The sequence below is a fragment of the Anabrus simplex genome, chromosome 7 (assembly GCF_040414725.1).
Source record: "Anabrus simplex isolate iqAnaSimp1 chromosome 7, ASM4041472v1, whole genome shotgun sequence".
Taxonomy (NCBI): Eukaryota; Metazoa; Arthropoda; class Insecta; order Orthoptera; family Tettigoniidae; genus Anabrus; species Anabrus simplex.
In genome coordinates, this window is record NC_090271.1 from 145,792,697 (window position 1) to 145,810,590 (window position 17,894).

Here is a 17,894-nt window from a genome sequence, read left to right on the forward strand (position 1 = left end):
GCACTGTGCATCGGTCCCGCTCGGCTCTGTCCAAAGCTTCGTCTCTGGGCTACTCGGCTAAGCTCGGCTAAACTCGACTCAACTCGGCTCGGATTTGGAGAGCTACGGAGCAAGTGAGGAAGAGGGAGACGGCCGGAGCGAGACAGACAGCGCTCTTGCTCTAAATTGAGGAGTGGGGGTCTGCACTCTGGTCTTTTGCACCGTGCACAGTGCATGCACCAAGCGCATGCACCCTGAGAGGCCCTGCGATTAGAAGAAAAGACGAAGATGAAGTGCAATATTATTAGGAGTTGTGCAAACCTGCAACAATACCAAGCACCGCCCATTTATGTAGGTACGTACTTGAAATATGCCTCTTTCTCTCTCTTTCCTATTACTTTTCCGACCACTTTTTCATCAACTCTTGCTCTTTTCTGATCCCAACGGTGCATTTATACGCAAGTTCAAGTGACTTAACTAACCTAATCCCATGGTACTACAGCCCTGAAGGGCCTTGTCCTACCAAGCGACCGCTGCTCAGCCCGAAGGCCTGCAGATTACGAGGTGTCGTGTGGTCAGCACGAAGAATCCTCTTGGCCGTTATTTTTGGCTTTCTGGACCGGGTATTTTACTCTTACCGCATTTTATAATCTATTTCATTTTTAAGTCGAACCCTCACCCTCTGCAGGTCTGGATTTCTTCTTCCTCTGATAATTTTAAGAAGGGCTAATCATCCAACTGTTTAGTCCTACCACTCTCCATAAAATTCTCACTGTTGGGTCAGGTAGCTGTGAGCTTACATTCGGGGGATATTTGGTTCGAACCCCACTGTCAGCAGCCCTGAGATGATTTTCCGTGGTTTCCCATTTTAACACCAGGCAAATGCTTGGGCTATTCCTTAATTAAGGCGACGGTCGCTTCCGTCACACTCCTGGCCCTTTACTACTATTCCATCGCCGCCATAAGACCTCTCTGTGTCGGTGCGACGTAAAGCAAATTGAGAAGGAAAAAAACTCACTGTTTTCTAGAAACCTGTTCTCTTACCGCTAAGCGGTTCGGCTCGCATAGCTGTAAGCTTACAATCTGGAGATGGTGGGTTCGAAAGGTTTGGCGAGGTTTCTCATTCTCACACCAGGCAAATGCCGGGGTTCTACCTTAATTAAGGTCTCGATCACTACTTTCCCATCCTTGAGTCGCCGAAAACCTTCTATTTGTTAGACGTTAAATCACAAATAAAAAATAAGTCCTGTTACTTTTGTTAGTGGTTTAACGTCGCACGAACACGTCAAAGGTATTCGGAGACGGAATGATGGGAAAGAGCTAGGATTCGGAAGATAGTGTTCGTGGTCTTAAGGTATAACCCCAGTTTTTGCATGGTGTTAAAATGGGAAGCCACGGAAACCATCTTCAGGGCTGCCGATGGTTTGATTCGAACTCACCATCTCCCGAATGCAAGCTCACAGTTACGCGATTTTAACCGCACGGCCAACTCGCTCGGTAAAGCTACGTGAAATGCCACCTGTAACATCTTATATTACATGGGATCGAGGACGTCGAGTAACTGGATACAGAAGGAAGTCGTGGCTGAATGACCTCGAGGAACGGACAGGCGTCCCCTATCCACAACATTATCACCTGGGACAAGATTGAAGATCGTTTACCACTGTGGCAGCAACGTCTGGAGGACCAGAAGAAGAGAATGGACATTCACTGTTGTACGCGTAGGTTTACAGTCGCTTAGAAAAGAATAAGGACACTAAGCAATTTTTTTTTTGTTTTTGCAAATTGCACAGAAAAATCTATTAAAAAGAAATTGCAAAAAGTCTCGAAAATGTTAAACAGAATTCCGTATACATTTAGTAGTCAATGTGACCACCACGAGCCTTCCTGTAAGCATCAACATGTTGTGGCATACTGTCAATCAGGGCTCGGCACTGATTCCTGTTAATGGTACGCCAGAGCTTAACAAGTTGATGCTTCATTATCCTCCATGTTTTGGGGCTTTCTTTTCTGAATTCTGGCTGCTATGGAGTTCCACACGTTATCTATCGGGTTTAGGTCGGGGGACGTAGCATTCCAGGGTAGGACCTCGACATCTTGTTTTTGGAACCATGCCAACGTAGCCTTGGACTAGTGACTTGGCGCGTTATCTTGTTGGAACAAGAAATTCTCACCCATTAGTCCATTAACTGATCATAACATAACCTCTTCCATAGTATCACAATATTGAGTGGAATTCATGGTTCCATCAACAAGCTTGATATCTCCTGTCGTGGTGAAGTTTTGTTAGGTCGTCCAGATCTGTCCAGATCGCTTTACGAGTAAATTCCTTTCCGATTTGTTTCACGCAAGTTTTGCTCACTTTTAACTCCTTTCCTATGCTCCGAAGAGACTGACCAGCCTTATCGTAAGTTATGATCTTCATTTCCGTGTTGACGTTTAACAAATAATATAGAGTTTGAGGGATGTTCCACCATTCAACATATTTAATATATTTTTGCAATGCGTTGAATGGTGGAACACCCCTCAAACTATATATTATTTGGCCAGCCTTATGCATGCTAATAATCACCCATTACACACTTTCACTGACACTGGCACGGGGCATATTGCAAAACATAGACCGAAACAATCTAAGAAGTTATAAAACCGTAACTAAGCAACAGTGACTCACTGATGGACTATTGAAAGTTCATTGTTGTCTTCAACTGTTGGGTAGGCGGGAATGAATACGTATTATGATTAGGGCTGAGCTATATCAAGTCAAAGAGGCCGGAAATTTTAATTATTTTAGGACCGTGGATAATTCATGATTTGTCCTTAATTTGACCTTTCAAAAATTAGACGTTTCAAGGCAGCTAGGTCAAGCAAAACTAGTTTTAGAATAAACTTGACTTCTAATGCTGAACTCTTTCGGGTAGAGCTGCATTTTTACCAAAAATGAAAATTGTACCTCAATTGGTGGGCAAGTTATTTACTTTTTATATTAAAATAATTTGTAAATTCTATGCACACATTAAAACACAACATAATCTATAACTTTAAGACCAAGAGAATTCTAGTTTTCACCAATACGATTCAGTTTTAATTCAAATAACACCATACTTATCACAAGATTAGATATTAGAAAAGTATAAGGGCAGATGACCATCTACAAGGAGGTATCTTTATACTTTTCTAAGCCACTGTAATTCTCACCCTGAAGGCTGGTAGTCCTCAACCCGAAGGGCCGTTGGATCTCCAACAGTGCCATAAACAGCAGTGACAGAAAGCCTGCGTGTCGTTTTCTAGGCGCATTAAAGAACTCAGGAGTGAACTCATTTCCCATTGTTGTCTTCACTGAACGAGACAGTGACCTTCACACTCTCCAATCCAAGAAGAAAATTGAGATAAGTCAGTGAAAGTTACAAACTCGTTCTACCGCATACGAGAGGACATAATGCACTATCAGCACTAACTCGTTACAGACGGATCTGGGCTTCTTGTTTGGGGCACCAGTCCATAGACTAGGTTAATGCAGCTCCTCTATCCTGAGTTAACCTGAGCTAATCCTTTTATTTCGTGCATTTATTCTAATCTGTTTGTAATATTCATGCCCTGATCTATCTCTGTTGCTCTTACCAGTTACACTTCCCATGAAAACTAACTGAACTCAAGACGTGTCTCATCAAATCTTTTACCGGGCGAGTTGGCCGTGCGTGTAGAGGCGCGCGGCTGTGAGCTTGCATCCGGGAGATAGTAGGTTCGAATCCCACTATCGGCAGCCCTGAAAATGGTTTTCCGTGGTTTCCCATTTTCACACCAGGCAAATGCTGGGGCTGTACCTTAATTAAGGCCACGGCCGCTTCCTTCCAACTCCTAGGCCTTTCCTATCCCATCGTCGCCATAAGACCTATCTGTGTCGGTGCGACGTAAAGCCCGTAGCAAAAAAAAAAAAAAAAAAATCAAATCTTTTTCTCCCTTGAATGACTTGTTTTTCTTTCAGGAAGGGCGTCCGGCCGTAAAACAAGGCCAGATCCACATGTGCGACACAGTTCCCACCCGCGACCCCACAGATGTGGGAAAAGCGGTAAAAGAAGAAGGAAATTATGTATTGTATATACTGTATAATGTGATGCTTTGGACGCGAATAAATACATAAATAAATATTAATATTTTTATTATTGCTATATTATTTGTGATGTATGCATTTGAAATTATAAGTTATATAGATGCACTGTATACTTTTCTAGTGGTTAAGTGTAAGAGAAAGCCTTGATCCCTAACTTTGCCACCAATAAAAACATTACCGGGCGAGTTGGGCGTGCGGTTGAGGGCCCGAAGCTGTGGGCTTACATCCGGGAGATAGTGGGTTCGAATCCCACTGCCCGCAGCCCTGAAGATGGTTTTCCGTGGTTTCCCCATTTTCACACCAGGCAAATGCTGGGGCTGTACCTTAATTAAGGCCAACTCCTAGCCCTTTCCTATCCCATCGTCTCCATACGACCTATCTGTATAAGACCTATCAGAGCGACGTAAAGCCACTAACAAAAAAGGTCATTTATCTATCGATCTGTCTATCTCTCTCAGCACCACTGTACTACTATTACTACTACTACTACTACTACTACTACTAAAACGTTTTCATTCTTCCCTTGAAGAGGGAGGCGGGCCTCTTAGACGGCGACGTCGTCTCTCAGGCCGGGAGATTTATTACGGTGAAGGAGATGCTCGGAGAAGGTGAGCGGATTGGCGGCCGTGGCCTATACTAGGAACTGTCCCGGCATTCGCCTTAGTGGAGGAGAATGGAAAACCACGTAAAAGCATTCTCAGGACAGCCGACGGCTGAGACCAGCCGTGAGGTCCAGCCCTGTCCCGTCTCCCGAATACAGATGCGTAGAGCCACGGTAGAGCCGTGGCCACCCCTCCTCTGCTCGGTTAGCCGGTCAGAGTGCAAACCTGCTGCATCACGGGCCAGCCGCGGCCAACTATGGGCCGAAACCTATTCTGCATCTACCGACCCACCGCTCACTAGCTCCCACTGTGCGTCAGCGGCAGAGTGTCGACCTCAGATTCGCACAATCGCGAATTTGAAACCGGCAGATGTAGTCGAAATTTAGAAGGACGTGAAAAAAAAAAAAGTCAATTTCACACTCCATGCCGTACGATGTCGGTATATAAAATATCTCGTAGTGTTTAACCGTGAAAAAAAATTAAAACACAGTTATAGATCACCAAAGGGAGATCCGGTGTAATTCGCCATCTGGTAGAGTAAAACAGAACGTCGAAACTGACACTCAGGCCGAAAAGATGGCGTCAAATTAAAACTGCCTGCACACGGTAGCTGAGGCCATAAATAATTATTACTATTAATATTATTATTATAAGGCAATTACGAAATCTACATGCAGATCTACTGTAAGTTCCTGTTTACTTTACATTGCTAGTGCGCACACGCGCAGCTATGCCCTGGACTTCTTCCTCCGATGTTCTCGGCGCTTGCAGCTGAAAGTGAAAGTGATGACTGGTTGTAGTACACTAGTGTTGACTTGACGTAATGAGCGGCGTGGGCGGGGCAACAGGTTTGAGTGCACTTGACCGCTATTCTAGTACAGTAGTTAATGAGCCAGTTCAGCCGCGTTGAGTAACTCACAGCATGACACACTCGTAGTTCCATAACAATCAATACTCACAATGCCCTCAGCCCTACATTAGTGATTCTTAAAACAGTGGAGCGTGATGTCTCTTCAGGAACCCTTAAGACATTTCAAGCCATAAGTTCGGTAATACAGTATACTTGATTCCAAACAAGTGCGGCCAGTATCCAGTATTCGTGAGATAGTAGGTTCGAACCCCACTGTTGGCAGCCCTGAAGATGGTTTTCCGTGGTTTCCCATTTTCACACCAGGCAAATGTTGGGGCTGTACCTTAATTAAGGCCACGGCCGGTTCCTTCCCACTCCTAGCCCTTTCCTATCCCATCGCCGCCATAAGACCTATCTGTGTCGGTGGGACGAAAAAAAAAAAAAAAAAAAAAAAAAAAAAAAAAAAAAAAAAAAAAAAAGTTGGCCAGCCAGTTGTTTTCAAAATTCTTAGCACTGCGGATCCTCTTTCCATGGCTCCTCAAAGTCATCACCGTAATAATGGGCAGATTAGGTTTTGAGGTTAACGTAAAAACAATAGAAAAAAATATGATGACACTGAATGCGAAGCAAGGATTGCTCTTTCATCACTGCTTCCCGATGCATTATTTTACAAGTTTTTTGCGTCGCACGACATTGATAGGTCTTATGGCAACGATGAGATAGGAAAGAGCTACGAGAGGGAAGGAAGCGGCCGTGGCCTGAATTAAGGTACAGCCCCAGCATTTACCTAGTGTGGAAATGGGAAACCACGGAAAACCATCTTCAGAGCTGTCGACAGTGGGGTTCGAACCCACTATCTCCAGAATGCAAGCTCGCAGCTGCGCGACCCTAACCGCACGGCCAACTCGCTCAGTCAACAAGAATTATCCGGATGTCTTTTCCTCTTCAAGATACCTTCGAAGTTTAGCACGTTTTATACATTCGTACAGGAGTACTGAAGTTGCTGTTGTTAGTTGCTGAAGGCTGCACATATTCATGACAATGTTTCCTTGATTTCTGTTTTTTACTGGAACATCTCGAGAAGAAGTTGAATTAGAGGACGCACTTCCCAACAGCCTATCAGTGTCAACATACTGCATTTATCGGTAATATGTATTATAGTCCGCCTCTCTGGTGTAATGGTTAGTGTGATTAGCTGCCACCCCCGGAGGCCCGGGTTTGGTTCCCGGCTCTGCCACGAAATTGGAAAAGTGGTACGAGTGCTGGAACGGGGTCCACTCAGCCTCGGGAGGTCAACTGAGTTGAGGTGGTTTCGATTCCCACCTCAGCCATCCTGGAAGTGGTTTTCCGTGGTTTCCCACTTCTCTTCCAGGCAAATGCCGGCATGGTACCTAACTTAAGGCCACGGCCTATTCCTTCCCTCTTCCTTGTTTATCCCTTCCAATCATCCCGTCCCCCCGCAAGGCCATGTTCATCATAGCAGGTGAGGCCACCTGGGTGAGGTCAAACTCCCCAGTTGTATCACCGACCCAGAGTCTGAAGCTCCACGATACTACCCTTGAGGCGGTAGAGGTGGGATCCCTCGCTGAGCCCGAGGGAAAAGCCGACCCTGAAAGGTAAGCAGATAACGAAGAAGAAGAAGAAGAAGAAGAAGAAGAAGAAGAAGAAGAAGAAGAAGAAGTTCACTGAAAACTTAAAAATAATAATAATAATAATAATAAAAGGCACACTCTTTGTTCATTCAGCTAAAACGAAACGTAGCGAACCTTTACCATAATATTTGTGAACGTATCCTTATCAACGTTGGTCGGTCCACATGGGGCAGGGAGGGCTCATGGCACGTAATTACTCTTCTGCAGCACTGAAGATTCACGTTGGCGTTCTTTTACAAATGTATGTGCCTTTAGGAAACATCAGTCGATGTATATAGTTTCAACCCTATTCTCTGTTAGCCAGACTTGCAGTCCTTCGAGTCTGATGGTGAGTGGCCGTCACTGATCCTATCACAGAGCCTAATGATACTGTGCTATAGTGTCTTAAAACAGACCAAGAAAGTTGGTTAAGCGGTTTGAGTCACGTACCAGTGAGCCTGAATCCGGGAGATAAGTTACTGTAGTTGGTTCGTACCGCACCGCTGACAGTTCTGGAAATGTTTTTTCCGTGGTTTTCCATTTTCGTACTAGGCAAATGCTCAGGCTGTACCTTAATTAAGATCTTGGTCACTTCCTTCTCAGCCCTTGCCATGACCTTCCCCATTGTCAACAGAAACACGTGTTAGTACGCCGTTAAATCGCTAGCAAAAGGAAAATGCTACTAAGGATCGTGACGAGGAGGTCTGAAAAGTGACAAAAGATCTGAGTTGGTGCAATTTAAAACACATGAAAAATTATGTCTTAAAATAGCAAAGGTCTTCAGATGAAACCAACTGAATGTACAGTATTGCTTTGGTTTGGTATGGTACCACACCACTGTATGCTGTCGCCTGACCATACCACTAACGTCGTACATCTCTGTGTTCTTTTTTCAGTCTACCTACAGATCCAGGTTTTATCACAAGGAGTACTGACTGTAACATCGACTGGAGTTGTGTGACCTGGTAGCGAGAGCGAAATGTCACAAAGACAGAACAACGAGATTATTAACAGCTCGTTACGCCCATCGAAGGAGGTAGAATTCCCACATCTCGAAGAATGGATGCATTTGGTAAGGAACATATAAAGCTTTACCAGATAGAAATACAAAAAGGCTCCCTAGATCTCACGAACCTAGAGCCATCAAAGCCAGAAGAGGAGAATATCGGACAAAAGGTCCAACGAGACATCTGATACATCAGTTGATGTGCGTCCAGAAATAGAACATTCATAAGAATATACAAACATTTCTTATTAAAGTGAAATTGTCGTGAGTATGATATGCTGATCAAATCCCCACAAAACAAATTTAAACTTTCCTTGCACATTTTCCTCGGAACCACAGTGACACTCCTCCGCAAGACAATTACTTTTCTACTGTTTGTTATTCTGAAGTATTATTGCCAATTGATGTAATAAAACTCACCTGGATATTGACGAGATTATTTGAAGAGAAGTTCTGCCTTCGGCACCTCATGCAGCAAAGCTCCTCTGAAACACAGAAATGAAGGCATGTCTCAGAATTCACTTACTTTTCCGTGTCATCATACCACCATATATTCATTACAGGTATTGTGTATTGTAGTCTAGATACTAGAGAAAAGTACTGTTTTTATTTATTTTTTATGGCGTGTGGCCTCCGGAGAGGCCTGGTACAGGTCTTTCGAGTTGACGCCGTATAGGCGATCTGAGCATCTGTGAGGATGGGGCCCTACTTCAGGATGATTTCCAATGCTTAAGACAACACACACACACAGCCCCGAACCATCGAAATGAACCAGTTAAGGTTAAAATCCCCGACCCTGCCGGGAATCGGACCCAGAACCCCCCTGGACCAAAGGCCAGCATGCTAACCACTTAGCCATGGAGCCGGACATTGTCTGGCGATGTAGTTTAACGAGATAATTATACCCACTCCCAGATGTAGAATCGGCACTGCAAGAAGTGTGTCTCTGAAACTAAAACATCTTTTGTGCAACCATGACGTCTGATTAAGCTCGTGGTCGTGTCGTGAAGTAGGCCTGTTACGTATTATCACTGGTGCTTTAAGGTGTCGAAGTATAAACACTCAACACTTCGTCAATGAACCGACTGCAGGTCTTATGCGTCAGAACAAGGTAACATTTTTGTTTTTCCACCAGGAGAGCACAAAGAGTACTTTTTCTTTTCACTCCGTACCCTGAAGGGGTGCAGCGAGCCACGCAGAGGGTGGCGCTCTCTCTATATTATGATCCGAGGTGCAGTGAAGGAGGAAGGAGAAGGGATCGGCTGCGGCCGATAAACAAGAACTATCCCACCATTTCCTGGAAGTGAGAACGGGAAACCACAGAAAACCATTCTCAGGACAGCCGACGGTGGGTTTTTTAATCCACCGCCTACCGACTGCAGAGCTGTTCAGGTGTAGCCACTCCGCTCGGTGGAGTCCTTTGTGTCGTTATATCCAAATGGGGTATAAAGTCATCATGTTATTGTTTATGATGTGATTCATTTCATCAAAATAGATACAAAAACAACACTGATTACCTATCTATACACTATATATAAAATACCTAATCCTGTCATTCACGGCGATATTGAGAAAACGAGGTTTCAACAGCTGAAATTGATACCAGTTATAGACTGATGTCTTGTCTTCTTTACAACAAAAATACGATGAACATCTCACGACCACCACTTTCGTATTTTTTAAAAGAAAAATGTCCGCTTCTGTGGTGTAATGGTTAATGTGATTAGCTGCCATCCCTGAAGACCCAGGTTCGATTCCCGGCTCTGCCACGAAATTTGAAAAGTGATACGACGGCTGGAACGAGGTCCGCTCAGCCTCGGGAGGTCAACTGAGTAGATGTGGGTTCGATTTCCACCTCAGCCATCCTCGAAGTGGTTTTCCGTTGATTCCCAATTTTCCTCCAGGTAAATGCCGGGATGCTAACTAACTTAAGGCCACGGCCGCTTCCTTTCCTCTTCTTTGTCTACCCCTTCTAATCTTCCCATCCCCTCACAAGGCTCCTGTTCAGCATAGCAGGTGAGGCAGCCTGACCGAGATACTGGTCCTCCTGCGCAGTTGTATCCAACTGCCCCAAAGTCTTACGGCTCTAGGGCACTGCCCTTGAGGTGGGATCCCTCGCTGATTCCGAGGGAAAAACCAAACCTGGAGGGTAAACTGATTAAGAAAGAAAGAAAGAAAGAAAGAAAGAAAGAAAGAAAGAAAGAAAAAGACAAATACTCTACATTTCTATCAGCGAAGTCGTCGCATATTCGCCATGATGACGTAGGTATATCTATCGACGTGATGCCAAAATGCGTACATCCTGGCTTCTGTTGCACTTCACAGATATGTTTGAGAGATTTAAACTGATACCAGTTGAGAGTTACAAGAACACTGCAGTGACGAACATCATACTTGAACTGTCAGTGAAAAATGCCATCGTTCATTCTGGTTTTATCTCTATCCATAAGCACCGCGAAGAGCATTCTACTTGGTGGCCATGGTCGTTAGCACGTAAGTCTACGTTCTCTGACACCACGATCAGTATGTTCGAGTTCCGTTCGTTGAATATATTTTTACCAACATAATGTTGGCCGGCAGGATAGGGGAGGTAGTGTTATAGAATTTCTGATGACCCGCACGCGTGCCAAAAGCCTGGATTAAATTCCAAACCTCTCCGCAGACTCTAAGACTCTAAGTAACTCAGCCAAACCTTCAATTAAGTGATTACCTTTCAGTTAATAAGAGTGAAAGAGCAATGAGTATCGGTGTAGAAAAGTAGAAACAATAAGTTAACGCTTAAAGCCCAGGACATCATATCATTCGCAACCCAAATGTCAGGAGTCCAATTCTTACAGCACAGGATAATCTGGAGATTTCTGCACTTTCCCGCCAGTTTTGAAACATTCTGGTAGAATGCACAAAACCGTGCCTCTACCGGTTATCATCATCATCATGAAAATGAAAATCCGCAGCCTGTTTGCAGTCCTTCGACCATGTCAGGAATGGAATGAATGAAGCCCTATGTAGCGGCGAGGATAGGAATTGTGCCGACTGCCGAAGCCTGTCGCACTCCTCTGGGGCAATGATTAATGAATGACAGATGAAATGAAGTGATAGTGGAGAGTGTTGCTGGAATGAAAGATGACAGGGAAAACCCGGAGAAAACCTGTCCCACCTCCGCTTTGTCCAGCACAAATCTCTCATGGAGCGACCGGGATTCGAACCACGGAATCCAGCGGTGAGAGGCCCACACGCTGCCGCCTGAGCCACGGAGACTACTATCACCATCATAAAATGACCAAATATTATATCATGAATAATTATTAGTCGACTGATGAAGTCGATCCGACCATTGTACGACGAGGGACTGACGCAACTGATGAACAATATTTATACAATATTGTCAAAATAAAAACTATTTGATGGTAATCAAATACCCTCTAATCTACACAGCGGTTTAACAATTAGGTTAGCTTGAGCTTTAGGGTTACTGACGTCTCTCTACAGCAGGTTCTCAAACTTTTCTATCATTGTACCCTTCACTCAAGCTAAAGGTTGAATGTACCCCTTCCCTAAATGATGGGGCTTAAAAATATGAGCACCTGGAAAGTTATTAAGGTAGGTTTTTATTGATTAAAACATTTCTTTCAAATGCTCTCTCTAAACAATAAGACTAGGTCGTGAAAGGAAATTCAGTTTATAACACATCAAAAGTTGTTTTAAAAAGTCTGTGTCTGTATCAAATATTATCCAATGGTAGTAAAATAACACATCGTTTTCTGTTTGTATGTTTACAAACCACTAGATGCAAGCCTAAAAACAATTTAAACTCGCGTCTCTATTTCACATGAAAGTGAAAACAAACGGTTGACGTTAAATATATTTCTTAGTTTTAAATTCTCACTGTTGTTGAAATCATACTTAACGTCGTAACAGTCACTGAAATGCTATGAAATAATTGTAAAGGCCTACCAACAATTGCATGTTAAGTTTTCCAACTTCGAAATGTCACGGCCATCATAAACACTTGCTACATTGGTAAATGACAAATATTTTGTAGACTGTGAAAGAATCGAGAACGGCCTTCTCCAACTTTATGTGTATTGAATTAAAGTAAATATTTTCGCTTTCTCTGATTTTTTTTCCTTCACATTTTCCCCTGAAAGCTGCTCGCATATCCCTAGGGGTACACGTGCTACACTTTGAGAAGCAATGGTCTAGACGATACTTACGATGCACTAAGTGAGTCTGCGTCAAAATCCAGGCCCTAGACTGCACGGTAAAACTGTGCAGAAACCTTAGTCTGAGGAAGCAGACATAAAGTCTCCTCCTTAAAGCCTGCAGTCCTGCGTGGGTAATACCCGGTTCTGCATTCTAGATAGTAGTGAAGTGCATTCTAGGGTGGATTCAATTATTGAGTGCTGCCTTAATAAATTGGTGTGCGTGAGACGCTCAGTGACGTCTCCCTGACAATTATCACTTTGCACAACCACTACACATAAACTCTGCTGTCTGACAGGTCAGGGTTTAAGACTCGTCACAGAAGATAAATAGCCTTAACCGTGTCAAATGGCTGTACAGGTTCATGCCGGCCTTGGGTTACGAAGTAGATGCATTAGTGGCAATATTCCCATCTGTACACAAAACATAACTAATTATAATTGATTATTGTCTTATCTCCTCGAATGTTCAACATCTACGGTGAATACTTCATCAGAAAACCACGAGATGCATTGGTTGCAGGATTTTCAATTGGCGGAGAAGAACGAACGACTTTTGCTTTGCTGATGATACCGTTCTTCTTGTCAACAGTGAGTCAGAACTCGTAGACATGCTGGACAGAATAAAATGTCAGCCTATAATACGGATTAAAGATCATTTTAGCGAACTCGAAGGTTATGGTAATTGATCGAGGAAATAAGGCTCATTTCACAGAAGAGGGATTACAAGTTTGTTTACTTCGAAACACTGTAAAAACGTTTCAGGAAGTTCAGAGAAATAGAAGGAGCAATGCCCTTGGAAAAGTCACCAAGAGTAAGCTCTAAAAACTCTGCAAAATAGAGCTATCACAAATGACACAAAGGTTCGTCTTGTGGAGACAGTTCTTTTCTCTGTCTTCTTCAATGGGCGCGAGACATTAACTATCAAGATAAACGATAACAATAATACTGACTCCTTTGAAATAGGATACAGAGGGACGGACAAACGCGCCAATATTTAAATCTTACAAGAACTTAAAATACCAAAAGGATTAACTGCTTAGTTTTACGAGGGAATACTGCAGTTCTTTGGTCAGGTGAGGAGACGAGATGGACAGAACATCAAAAATATTACTGAACAGGGTAAGTTCGACGGCAACCGACCGCGCGGAAGGAAAGTTTGTTGATGGATAGAACAACTAAAGATCACTGCAGAATCCCTTCGGATGAGAATAAAAGATTGAAATGGATGGCGTAATTAAAATACATCAAGAACAGAACACGTTCATGGGGTCACTACATTCAGGAATGAGTAATGGCTACGATGATCATAAAATACGAAGGGCGTAGTATATTATTTCCACTTATTCTTTTCTACATTACACATCAGTTGTTACGTCCACCTTCTCAACATAATCTCCTTGTAACTGTATGCACTTTTGCCATCGATGTGTCAGTCTCTCCAGACCTTACTGAAATCGTTCTTTCGGAGTGCTGCGAACCCATGCCTTGACAGCTGCGTCCAGTTCTGCAAAATCAGCAAAACGGCGACCACGCAGAGGTTTCTTCATGTTCCCGAACAGGTGATAATCACTTGGTGTCAAGTCAGGAGGGTATGAGGGGTGTGGCAGCACCGTGAATCCCATTTGGTCAATGGCAGCTGTGGTCTCTCGGCTAGTGTGGGGCCGGTCATTGTCATGTTGCAGAAGCACACCTTTAGCCCATTTTCCTGGCCGCTTAGTTTGAATGGCATGACGTAAGCGCTTAAGGGTTAACACATGTGCTGCACTGTTAATTGTGGCCGCAACTTCCAGCCAGTCAATAAGGATGATGCCCTTTGTGTCCCAGAACATTGTCGTCATTCGCTTGCCAACTGATGGCACTGTTCAACATTTCTTTGGCGGTGGATTGCCCCTGTGCTTCCATTGCATCGATTGTGGTTTCGTTTGTGGCTCATGGTAATGGAGCCATGTCTCATCACCAGTCACAAGCCTAGCCATGAAATTGGCTGGATCTTGATCATGGCGTTGCAAAAGTTCTGCACACGTCCACACGCCTTTGATCTGCGTCTGCAGACAAGAGTCTAGACACCCACGTGGATGACACCTTCCCCAACTGTAAGTGGCCGTGCACGATCCGCTGCAGGGTGTTTCGGCTAATTTCCGTGGCTGCCTTCATTTCCGTAAATGTAATGCATTTGTTTCCTTGGATGGGCTGTTCGACCCGGGCAATGTTGGCTGGTGTTGACACTGTCACATTCCTTCCAGAACTGGTTCCCCTGTCCACCGATGTGCTCCCTGTTTTCCAACCTTCCACCCACTTGTAAACTGTTTTCCGTGACGGCGCATGTTCTCCACAAACTGCCACCTAGTGCCAATGAATTTCTACAGTGGTCAAGCCTTCTTTCCATAGGAACCAAGTCGTATAGCTCTGTCCCTGATAGTTGCTTTCCATGTTGTCTGCTCCTACGCTGACAGTGTTGTTAATGAAATGGCTATGACGAGTGCATTCGTTGGGCTCTGTTCGTGTGCTGCTACCAAACGTTGGAACAAGGCACTAGTTACATGTCACCATCTTCAAAAGTGAAATGTGAACATACCCGAACGTACATAAGATAAAGTGTAAAACAATATAGTATGCCCCTCGTACAATAAAACGAGACATAAATATTCCTAAAATATCTTACATTTGAATAAAATAATTGCTTTTGCCAACGAGCTAGAATAACATAGAGGGGCTGTATGCCTGACATCAGCGCTCCCTGCGGAAGCAAGTTGATAAAGGGCAGCCATGTTAACGGTTGTCAAAACAAAGCGAGTTGGAGCGAGAACATGGGTTGAGATGACAGGGAAAATGTGCATGGCAATTTAATTTCGTAAGTTTTCGTAAGTTTTCAAGAAGTGAAAAGATAAATTCTCGCTTTCAAGAATGCTAGCCGTATGCTCAGTGTATGGTTGTACTAATCGGAGTAATAAAACCAAGGATATATCGTATTTTAAATCAGCATTACTGAATGATAGGCGAGATCACTTTTTGTAATTTCTGTTTGTAATTAAATGCATCTTAATGCTTACACAGCGGAAGTACTGATAGCCACGGTAATTATTTATCGGATTATATTTCAGATTTCCTTTAAAGAACAAGGGATTGACGGAACAATAGGTTGTGAGGACGAAAAGATAAAAATGGTATTCCAACAAATACAGTCGCTTACGCTCTGTACATTTCGAAGATAAGTACCTGTATGAAACAAATGACCAACGGCGGTTACTGGCAAATGCCGTTCTAACCCTACTCAGTTTTCCTTGACATTTACAAACAAAGAAAATGGAGCGCCTACCGCCAAGGAAACGTAACCGCGAAAAGTCACCTATTTCGGTCAAACGTACACCAAGCATGGTAATTACAGCATTTTACTGATATTTGTGAAATTTATGCAACCTTTATTGGAGATGTCAGTTGCATTGGTATTTAAAACTAGGCTACACTTCATAATGGACAACTTTCAACGTTAGCTTTCAGCTAGTAACCCCAGTATGATATGGTAATGGGAAAAAATGATATGCCCCCTATGTTGTAATAAATTATTACAAGAAAAAATTATAGTGGTACAGTACTCATGGACTGTCTCTGTGGTGTAGTGATTACCGTGAGTATAACTGCCACCCCCCGGAGGCCTGGGTTCGATTCCCGCTCTGGCACGAAATTTGAAAAGTGGTACGACGGCTGGAACGGGCTCCACTCAGCTTCGGGAGGTCAACTGAGTAGAGACGGGTTCGACTCCCACCTCAGCCGTCCTCGAACTGGTTTTCCGTGGTTTACCACTTCTCCTCCAGGCAAATGCCGGGATGGTACCTAACGTAAGGCCACGGCCCTTCCTTGCCTCTTCCTTGTCTGTCCCTTCCAAACTTCCCATCTCCCCACAAGGCCCCTGTTCACCATAGCAAGGGCGGCCGGTTGGACGAGTTAGTGGTCGTCCCCCCTGTTGTATCCCCCGACCCAAAGTCCCACGCTCCAGAGCACTGTAGAAGTGGGATCCCTCGCTGAGTCCGAGGGAAAAACCAACCCTGGAGGGTAAACAGATTAAGAAATAAATAAATAAATAAAGGCAGTACTCATGGGGAAGTGATACCTTATAAAATATGATCAGAATGAGGTTGTAAACTATTGTAGGTACCTTTCATTTTAAGGATTTCTGTCATAAATATTTACGTCCACGGTTTTTATTGTAATTTACGCTTAACCACAACAACCAAGCAGGGTAACGCTCTTGTTCCGATTTCGAGGCCTATTCGTATGTAAAATTGCAAAGATTTCGAACTACCCTACAATCAGCTGATCGTGATGTTGGCCTCGTGCCGCAATGTGATAAAGTGGTGGTATTCGCAGTCTATGATTTTTAATGCTTTAAAGCTTTCGGCTAACGGTCTTTAATTCAGCCCAAGTTATTCTAAAGTACGTATTTTCTACACTTTTCTCCATTCAAGAGCCATGCTCCCTTGCTTGTGTGACCACAGGAAACATGGCGGACGTTCGTTCTATTAGCTTCACCCAGGCAACGCTTCCGCCTCTCTATGCTAGTCTAGCTCGTTGGTTTTTGCTTTTAAAAAATAGCATTATTCCACATGAAATATGCAAGGTATACTAGATTGAATTTTGAAGTACCCAAAGACAGCTATATAATTCTACATTGTAACTTGACACATTGAAATATTTGAAGTAGATACCTCTTCATACTGATACTAATCAGATCTGGGTGGCGGCGATTATCGTTCAAAAGGCAATATAACTACAACATTTGTCCGAGAATAATAACAACAATAACTTCATTTTTACGGTTTTCGGAATTTAGTCCCCCAAGAGTTATTTTACGTGCCAGTAAATCTACCGACACGAGTCTGACGTATTTGGGCACCTTCAAATGCCACCGGAGTGAGCCAGGATCGAACCTGCCAAGTTAGGGTTAGAAAGCCAGCCCCTCAACAGTCAACCGTTCTTTCTTGGCCTGGAATTCGGTTGAGATCTGATTTTTTACTATCTTGCAATCTTCAGTATTTCCTTCTTTTTTCTGCCTGTTTCTGAGTTATCCATGGTTTCCTTGACTTCAGATTTATTTCTCCAAGTACATTGTCTGCAGCTCTTTTAATTCCATTCTTTACATCATTACATCCTGAGTCTCCTCCTCCAGTCCTTATCACTTCTTCATTACTTAAACTTTGAACATCTCTTGCCCCCGCCGTTTTTTTTTAACTTCTAAACGCTATTTTGTTAAAAATGAAGCCATGTTTTCCAGTGTTGACTTAGTTAAATGTAGCAAAGGCTTTTCAGTCTGTCAAACACATAGCAAATACAATGTAAATTAAAACACTAAAAGCATATCTGTAAAACACACACTAACATACAAAGAATGACATGTTTCGTTCTACAAGAACATCCTCAGATTCTATCAAATCACTTAAAATAAGCTTATATATGTACAGTATTGTTTACGTAGCGTAAACTTGTCAATGATAGAGAGATGAGTGATAACATGA

General features: G+C 43.4%; 1 protein-coding gene across 3 annotated transcripts in view; it reads right to left on the reverse strand.

Moving 5' to 3' along the window:
• Positions 1 to 17,894, reverse strand: part of tws (protein phosphatase 2 regulatory subunit tws) — a 905,968-nt gene that overhangs the window by 343,792 nt on the left and 544,282 nt on the right. For all 3 annotated transcript variants that reach the window (XM_067151365.2, XM_067151366.2, XM_067151367.2), the window contains exon 4: positions 8,600 to 8,664. The gene's annotated coding sequence lies outside the window, so the exon portion shown is untranslated. The remainder of the gene's footprint in view (positions 1 to 8,599; positions 8,665 to 17,894) is intronic.